Source organism: Triticum dicoccoides, chromosome 3B, assembly GCF_002162155.2.
Source record: "Triticum dicoccoides isolate Atlit2015 ecotype Zavitan chromosome 3B, WEW_v2.0, whole genome shotgun sequence".
Classification (NCBI taxonomy): domain Eukaryota; kingdom Viridiplantae; phylum Streptophyta; class Magnoliopsida; order Poales; family Poaceae; genus Triticum; species Triticum dicoccoides.
Genome location: NC_041385.1, coordinates 763,356,082 through 763,365,980, shown reverse-complemented (window position 1 = coordinate 763,365,980; position 9,899 = coordinate 763,356,082).

The window sequence follows — 9,899 nt, the reverse complement described above, 5'->3', positions numbered from 1 at the left end:
TGAGATCCCGGATGTCACGAGGAGTTCCGGAATGGTCCGGAGGTAAAGAATTATATATAGGAACTGCTGTTTCGGCCATCGGGAAAGTTTCGGGGTCACCCGGTATTGTACCGTGACCACCGGAAGGGTCCCGGGGGTCCACCGGGTGGGGCCACCTATCCCGGAGGGCCCCATGGGCTGAAGTGGGCGGCGAACCAGCCCCTAGTGGGCTGGTGCGCCCCCCCTCCCTTGGGCCCCTCCTGCGCCTAGGGTTGGAAACCCTAGGGTGGGGGGGGGCGCACCACTTGCCTTGGGGGGTACTCCACCCCCTGGCCGCCGCCCCCTTGGGAGATTCCCATCTCCTGGGCCGGTGCCCCCCTGGTGGCCTATATAAAGGAGGGGGGAGGGAGGGCAGCCGCACCCCTGAGTCTTGGCGCCTCCCTCCCCTGCTACACCTCTTCCTCCTCCCGAAGTTGCTAGGCGAAGACCTGCCGGAGTCCTGCTGCATCCAGCTCCACGCCGTCGTCCTGCTGGATGTTCATCAACCTCTCCTTTCCCCTTGCTGGATCAAGAAGGAGGAGACGTCATCCGCTCCGTACGTGTGTTGAACGCGGAGGTGCTGTCCGTTCGGCACTTGGTCATCGATGATTTGGATCACGGCGAGTACGACTCCATCATCCCCGTTCTCTTGAATGCTTCCGCTCGCGATCTACAAAGGTACGTAGATGCACTCCTATCACTCGTTGCTTAGATGAACTCATTGATGGATCTTGGTGAAACCGTAGGAAAATTTTTATTTTCTGCAACGTTCCCCAACAAATCCGATGTTAAATGTTGGTGCTGTCTGGAAGAGTAAAAGTAATAACCTTGCTAGTGGACATGTAAACTGCAAAGCTGGTACTGTGAGTCTTAAACCTTTGGATTTATATATTGGTTACTATAGCTTCATATGCAATTTTTTTATTGGTGGATTAGAATGATTGACACAACCATTTGATCCGCTATCAGGTTGCGGATTGGTGCTGCTGGCCTCAACAGGGCACCTTGCACTACCCGTGTAAGTGCATTTGAGAAGGCAGTGAGGTTGTTCGCGGAAAAGCCGACGGATAATGTAATCACTCCAGTGCTGGGTACTACCTTCAACTCGCTTGGATAAGCATACGATTTGTCTCTTCTTTGTGTAGACAATGTGCTGAATGTTGTTCATGCAACTGTGTCTTGGCAGAAACGGTGAGGATCACAAGGTGAACATGAGGTGTTGGTATGGTCATGGTAAGAGATCCTCCTCCACGCCTCATGGGATGCAATATCATGCTTGCTCTTGTGAAATTGATGACGATGCTCTGAATGTTATTTCTATTGCCATTGTGGATTAGCTTCTACACCTCAAATGCTATTGGCAAGTTGCATCCCTTGACTCTGTGGATGAGTAGAATTATCATGAGTAGTATACAACCTGAGATGTCTGATTGTATACAACCTGCACCTCAAAATTGATATGTTCCAGGCTGTGTCATTATTTGAAAAGGATTCTTCACTATAAACTCTTCTATCTGTGATAAGTGCAACTAGAAGAATTTGTCACATCTAAAATTCTGTAATCCCTAATAGCTGAAACTTGAGCATTACAAAGTTCCATTTCTATGGGGCATTACTGTCTAGAGCTTTGCTCCACTCTCAATTTCTTTAGAATTACAGAGATCCAGTGGCAATGCTTAAGAGAACTATCTGATCTATTTCAGAATGTGAGATCAATTGAGATCCAGTGGCAATGCTTTTGAGATCTTGCTATGTGTAACTATTTTATTCTAGGAACTTCCCTTCTGAATCATGCACATTGCCTATTACTATGGAAATGAATTTTATCTATGCACAGTGCCTTTTTATAAGAAGTATTGATGCATATGTTTGAATGGCTGAGTAGTGAACTATATCTTGAAAGTATGGAATGGATGAGTAGTGCATATTCAGGTTCTCGCCGTCTATTATGTGAAGAGTAATATAACCAACAAAATGTGATATATGCATCTGAAATGCCCACAACCAAATGTGCATGAATATTTAGAATGAGACACCAATTGAAGATGAACATGTTCGTTGTTACCTAGTTGCTTCTTTCTATTCATGTTTTATTATGTGCTCCGTAATGATTTGGTTTTGCTTCCATATGATCTGCTTCTACATTTTGTTCCTATGTAATCTGATCTGCAATGATTCAGTTTTTGGTTCCAAATAGTTAATCCGCTTCCATGCTCTATTCCTGTATAATTTTCCTGTTGTTCTTGCTGTTGTATGTGTTCGCCTTCCAGGGACAACAGATATGGACAACATATATATGCTCAATACACTCTACTTGTTTTCCTGTATAGTTTTCTTACTTTTTTTCCTTTATGTTCACTCTTTTTCAGGAGCTCAAGGCCTAATTTTTTTCCTTTATGTTCGCTCTTTTACTGGAGCTAGAGTGCTAATTTTTTTGAGTGTGAAGCCGTGAAGCCAAGTGCGAAGCAGTGAAGCCGTACTTTGCAAAGAGTTCTTTTGGCTCTGTAGTAGATTGTAAAAGGCTAATGTAGTGTAAAAGGCTAATGTAGTGTTATTTGACGAACTATATTTGTTCTGTCCTGTTTGAAATAGTGGCTGTTTGAAATCGTGGTTATGTATGTTGATAGGATATGTAAACTTCACTAGTGGGACCCACTTATGAATATAATCTGAGCAATTTTGAAATTTCTAACATGTGGGACTCATGTATGACATTATGACTTGTGGGACCCATCTGACTAGTGGGACTAGCTCCAAAATATGATGATTGAAAATAGAAAATCAATTGATTGTAAGAAGGCCAAGGCCCAAAAATAAAGAAGCTGAAACACAAGGCTTGGCCCAAGTAGCCCACAAGAATTGACAGAAAATAATAATATAAAAAGGCTGAATTAATGGGCTTGGCCCATCTAAAGCATCGAAATGGACCAGGCTGAATCTTGTCAGTGACCTTTTGAATTGGTCGTAGTTTTGCCATGTCAGATTGCCACGTCGGATCCGACGTGGCCTGGGCAGACAGCTAGTGACCAAAACAAAAGGTCATGGGTTGAACGACCTTCTGTTTTGGTCGTAAACGTCTACGACCTTCTATGTTAATTTCAGTTTACGACCGTCAGCTTTTGACCTTCTGTTTTTGGTCACAAAAATGTCGCAAATGAAAAACAATGACCTTTCAGTGACCAATAGTCAAGGTCACAAGTTGACATATTTCTTGTAGTGAAGGGAAACGCTTAATGTATTTTCCCACAACTCTCCTAGGGCTGGACGAAGAAGGCAGGGCGGATCTACTGGCCGGCCCCGCTGCTAGAAGAACAAGCCGTCCCACTTTTGACGAAGATGCTAGTCCCGACGCCTTACAAGGCACCAAAGAAGAAAGCCGAGAAAGAGGCCATAGAGACCAGGGGCAGCCTTCATCGCCAAGGCACTTCGGACATAATATCCGAAGAATCCGAGGTCTGCTCTTCCCCCAAAGAGGAAGAGGAAGAGGAGGAAAGTCAACCCCCCCAGCGAGGGGGAAAGAAAAAGACGGCCTCCACACACTTGGAGGCTGAGTCGCCTAAGAAGGGAAAAACTCCCTTTCTGGAGGAATCCGCCACCGCCACCGACAACAGCCCGAAGTGGGATCCCAGTGTCCAGCCCCTGGTGAAATCGTGAGTATATAAAACCCGGACACGTTTGTGCATCCAGACTCACTATCGTATAACGTTTAATCGCATTGAGTCACACCTTTTTTGCAGTCCAGTGAGGTCCCGCGCCAAACAATCCTCATCGGAGGATTCACTTGGTTCGGATGCTATGGACAGCGGGGCACCCCCGACAATCCCCTCCCCAAAACACGTGAATTACACCGGGGTATCGTCCCAAAGGGACCCAGCCCGAGGAGGGGGTGGGGAGACCATCAAGGCAGCGCCAGAGGGTCAAACCTCGTCGGTCAGACACACGGGGGATAAGGCTCCCATGGACACCTACGGCGGGGGTTATCTTGAATTCGGCCCCCAGCCAAACACAGTTCCGGAGACCAACACGGCTCCGGATTCAGGCGGGCAACCTCCCTCTACAGAAGGGGGTGCGCCTGTTCCACCGGCAACCTCTGCCCAACCAGAGGTGCCGGATATCTTATCAGCAGCGCTAAAGAGCGCCTCCATCGTTGAAGAACACCGTGCCCTTATGGGTGCGGTGATTGAGAAGATTCAGTCTGCCAAAAGCGGGCTAACTGAAGCCTGCATCAGCCTTATAACGGGCTTTGAGGTATGTTGTGAGGTTTCAGAGAGTGTCATAGTATAGATAGTAGCCCCTGATACACTATTCGGTGTTCAAAAGAAAAAACTGGATAGAGGATCATATATGTTCTCAGGAGACTTACCTTGTGGTACCTCTCCCTCTTTTGTTTTTTTCTAAGCAGGCGTCTGTAGTGACTGCCACCTTTCAGACTGCGGAAGTCTTCGGACTGAAGCAGAGTCTGGAGCGGGCCGAAGAAGAACCCGGCCAAGTGAAGAAGCAGTTGAAAGATAACCAAGGTATGCAAAAACCTTGTTCGCATTCAGCATGAATGAATAATTGAGTATAACGAAAAAATTTCATGATGTGCCCTAGGAGCGACGGCCGAAGTCGAGGCTCTTAAGAAAGCAATGGCCGAGGCCAAGAAGAAGGCGACCATAGAGCAGGCCCTTCGTGAAAAGAACGATGCCAAGGTTATTGAAGTTCAGCAAGAGCTCCAAGAGGCCGCGAAGAAATGTGAGACCTTGGAGCAGAGTTTAACAGAGAAAGAATCCGAACTCACCAAGGCTCGACAAGCCGCACACGATGCCCGGGGCAAAGTCCTAGGCGCCCTGCAGGAAATCCAAGAGGCCAGAAAGATCCCGGCGGGTAAGGCTTTTTCTATGTAAAGCAAATATTTAAAGGAAGAAGATCATGTTACAAATCCGAATTCAGATTTCTCCAGTGGTGTTTGCGAAACTGCCGCGCAGCGTATCTGATGCCGCACAATTCTACCAAGCCAAAGAAAGGGCCTCTATGGAGAAGCTCTTCTGGCCAGAGCATCCAGTGCCCTTTGCCGATCAACTGAAATAGCTGATCGAGCTGCATAGGGCGGCCGAACTAGCCATGAAGGATTTAATTATCCGACTATGGCCTGCCGAGGCAATTCCCAGCAGCTACTTCGGGCTCGTGAAGCTGCTTATAAGTGCCTCCCCTCGACTTGAAGTCATCAAGCGGTCGGTCTGCATGGAAGGTGCCTAAATGGCCTTCGCCCACGCAAAAGTGCACTGGGTGAAGATGGATGCCAAAAAGCTGATGACCGAAGGATCGCCTGCGGGGAAGGAGCACCACAAGCCCGAGTTATATTATGACAATGTCCTGAAAGGATCCCGCCTTGTAGAGGAGCAATGTGCCAAGGATATTATATTCCCATGAATACATTAATATTATCATATGTAGTGTTGAACAAGCTCATTTATATGATATAGTGCCTGTTATTTGAAAATTGTACCTCCTGTGCGGCCGTTTTATATATTAATCCTGAGAGTTGGCCAGTCGTCGGCTTCTGCCCCCATGTAGGAAGAACTTGGTGTTCGGGATAAACCTGAGCACTTTTTACCCCAGTTTTGGGTCCTTGAAGGTGGTGTTAAGCGCAACAAACCAGGCAATCGGACTATAAGGCTTTATCACCCTCACTTAGCCATAGGAGTTTGACAAAAGAAAGGTAGGCGCAGCCCTGGTGTTGGGGATATAACTACTGAGTGTAAACCGCCCAGAAGGGTCCGGTTTACGCTCATCCGTATTGAAGCCCATGAACACAAGGAATATGGCGCTCTACCATTGAAGCTTAGAGGTCCAGGGCTCAAGGGCAGTTTGATGCCATAATTGTAAACCGGCTTGAGATGTGTAAAGTTGTGTTGTAAGTTAGGAAAGGTCGAAACCGAGCCGGACACGTGTATGAGCCGGCCTCGGTTTTCTGTAAACCGCCGGGCGTCAACCTGTGTATATAAAGGGACGACCCGGCGGCGGTTCAGGGACAGGAAAACAACAACTCGAGAGATAGGTAAAGCGGATTCGCTCCCTGCTCATCGAGAGAAATCAATCCCACAACACTGGATCGTAGGCTTTTACCTTGACCGCAAGGGGCCGAACCAGTATAAACTCCCCGTGTCCTTTGTTCGGTTTAACCCCTTTTTGCTAATCTCGTTGCGATGGCTCCACGACTAAGTCATCTCGCTAGGACATCTAACGTGTTAATTCCTCGACAGTTGGCACCCACCGTGGGGCTATCGTACGATGGTTTCGAGTTCTTAAAGGGCAGCTTTGAAGGACTCAAGGGATACGCGGTTGGCCGGATGACCAAGAGTCGTCGCGGCAAGCTCTACATCGACGATGCAGGCTGGGGCCCTGAGGCCAGCTCAATTGAGTATGGGTACCGGGTCCCCTTTGGCGGAATTCACGTTTTCATCAGCAAGATCGGCGAACCGGGCCCTGAACCGGACATCTCCACCGACCTTGTCGAGACGGCTCAGCATGCAAGTCCTACCATGGTTCAACCTGCCATGAAGCATGCGTTCGTAGGATTCATCCAGGGTGAGGAATTTGAACCGATGTCCGACGGTGAGATGGCCGTCTACTCAGATGGCGAGTCATCCACTAGCGAAACCGAGTCGCTGTACCAATTGCAAGATGGCCGGATTGGGGGTTGTTCCGATGGCGACAGTATTCCGAACCCCTTTGAACCGCCGACCCGGGTTGCGATCTTCATGGCCGGTACGCAGTCCACCTTGCAGTCTTCATATGCAACAACAATGATTTCCGGATCGGCAGCCGAGGCAGGAGGCCCTGCATGCCGGCCGGCTCAAGTTCTTTCCGGTTTGTTGGATGCTTGGACAACTCTGTTAACCACGACAGTCACCCCGGAGACTCAGGATCAGCATAACGTGGAGGTTACAAAGCTGAAGGATCAGATAACTTAGGTCAAGGAGGACTTGGCGGCTGAGGAAGCCAGGATGACTGAAGAGCGGGCCGCTTTAGATGCCCAGTCACAGCAGATCCAGGAGCAGAATTACTGGCTCATGTTGGATCAGAACGCGTCAAATGAAGTAATGAGAAGGAAGCACCGGTCTCGTCTGCCGCTGGTTTATGAAGGAATGAATCTCTTCAATACACCAGGAGTCGGGCCAGGTAATCCGGTAGAAGTGAACTGAACCGAGGAACCCGGGACAGTGCCGGGTCGGCCAGGATTAACGGACCCGCCTCGAAGGACAGATGCTGCAATATGTATCAATGCCGCCGGGTCATTTTTCTAGCCCTTTGGATAACATGATTGATGTGGCATCTCGTTTGGCAGCTATTCCGATGGAGGGTGACTCGCTGGCGGCGGTTGAAAGGCGATGGGCCAAGGATCTTCTTCAAACCGTTGTTGTGCAGCAGCAGGCTTATTCCTACAGCCGAGACAGAATACATTCAACCCCTCGGCCAAGCAAGAGTTATACCCGGCACATTGACGAACCAGCTGTGTCAAGCAGTGCACGGCACCGTGACGCCCCTCGAGGGCCTAATCCGGCGCGTGGGGGTTTGAACGCTTAAGATGTGGTAAACAATGGCAGAGCACAACGGGAGGCAGAGTTAGCAGCACAGTTGGCAGCACAGTACCAGAATCATCAAACCGCTCCGGTTCAACCAGCGGCATCAGTTGAACGGGGACTAGCTTTCAGCTCTTGGGGAGTGTCGTGTCTTATGCTAGCTCTACGTAATGTGCGGCTACCTAAGGATTTCAAAGGTCCGCGTAAGGTGCCTAATTATACCGCCGATTTACCCCCCGAAGCGTGGATTAAAAGTTATGAGATGGCAATGGAGATGTTGGATGTGGATGAAGCGACGTGCACGAAATATTTCACCATGATGTTAGACGGAATGGCTCGCACCTGGTTAAAGAGTTTGCCCGTCAAGTCGATCAGTTCTTGGGACGAGTTGAAGGGCCGGTTTATAGCAAACTTCAAGGATACATGCAAGCAACCCATGTCGATTGTGGATCTGGCTACTCGTGTTCCAGGAGAGAATGAATCAACAACGCTTTGGGTGCGCCGGGTTTTAGAAATCCTGCATTCGTCGGACCGCATAAATGCTGATACGACAATCGTAACATTGGAGGGCAATTGCCGATTTAAGTCGCTAAAGATGAAGTTGCGACGGCTCAAGCGTCATTGCAATGATATGTGAATGCTCATGGCAGCTCTGGTTAAGTATGCCGATTCTGATAATACCAAGGATCCCGATTCTGACAATGAGAAGCCGGAGAAGGGGAATAAGAATGCCGGCACAAAAGGACAGCATAACCAGGCAAGACATGGGAACAATGGTAAGCGTAAAGCTGACAATTTGGATTTTGTGGCTAACACCAATGTGCAGGGCAATGCGCAGCGTGGTAAGGGTAAACCGCCCCAGCACGGTGGAGGCATGAATCTGGAGCGCCTGTTAAACCAGCCCTGCCCAAAGCACGAGATGAAGGAGGTTCCAGCCACGCACCTCTGGAAGGATTGTTTCATGATGAGGGAATTCAAAAACTCTGATCTCTTCCGGTATGATCAAGGTCCATCTGGCGGTTCAGGTCCAGGGTCTCACGGCCCGGGTTACGGTGGAGGCGGTTCAAACTCAGGATTTCAGGGTAATCAGGGTAACCCGAACAACTAAGGTGGTCAAAACCAGCAGAACAATCAGGGGAATCAATAGCAATCAGGTTATCAGAGTCACCCAAAGCAGTTGAATGGTAGGCAGTATCATGTTTTTACCACTAGCTTGTGCAAGCACGATCAGAAGCTTCACAAGAGGGCAGTCAACACTATTGAGCCGGCAGTACCCCATTACTTATGTTGGTCTGAGCAGCCCATCGTGTGGAGCAGAGAAGATTATCCGCCCCGGGTTGATAATCTGGGTCATCTGGCTTTAGTGGTGGCACCTCAGGTGGAGGGTTATAAGTTCACCTACTCATGGATGGAGGGAGCAGCATCAACATTCAGTATTATGAAACTTTCCGTCGCATGGGATTGACGGATAAGAATCTTAAACTGTTAAACACTATTTTTCACGATGTGTTACCAGGTAAATCAGCGTATCCGGTTGGCAAGATAGCTTTGGAGGTTGTGTTTGGTGATGAGCATGATTCCAGGTCAGAAACCTTGACCTTTGAGGTGGTGAAAATCCAAAGCCCATATCACGCCCTGTTTGGACGACCGGCCTACGCAAAGTTCATGGCAAGGCCCTGTTATGTTTATTTGCAGCTCAAAATGTCGGGTCATAAGGGGACCATCACAATGCATGGGAGTCGTAAGATCGCTTTGGACTGTGAAGAGGGCGATGTGGCCTATGCTGAGTCGGTTTGCACAATGGAAGAGTTGAAGTTCTACAAGGATAATGTTGATCCGGCAGATATGAGTCCTCTAAAGAAGCCCACCACAGAGCATGACCCGACCCTGAAGTTCAAACCGGCTGATGAGACTAAATTGGTTGATTTTGTTCCTGGCGATTCATCCAAGCAGTTTAGTATCAGTACTACTCTAGATCAGAAATAGGAAAGTGCACTCATGGAGTTCATCCGTGAGAACCGGGACATCTTTGCATGGAAACCTTCTGACATGCCAGGTGTACGGAGGGAACTCGTTGAGCACAATCTCAATATTAATCCTAAGTTTAAACCGGTCAGGCTGTTTCTCTGTCGTTTCAATGAAGAAAGGCGCAAGGCTATTGGTGAGGAGGTAGCCCGGCTCTTAGCACCAGGGTTTATAATTGAAGTTTTTCATCCAGAGTGGCTGGCTAATCCGGTGCTAGTGCTTAAGAAAAATTGCACTTGGTGAATGTCTGTGGATTACACGGACTTGAACAAGGCTTGTCCGGCTGATCCT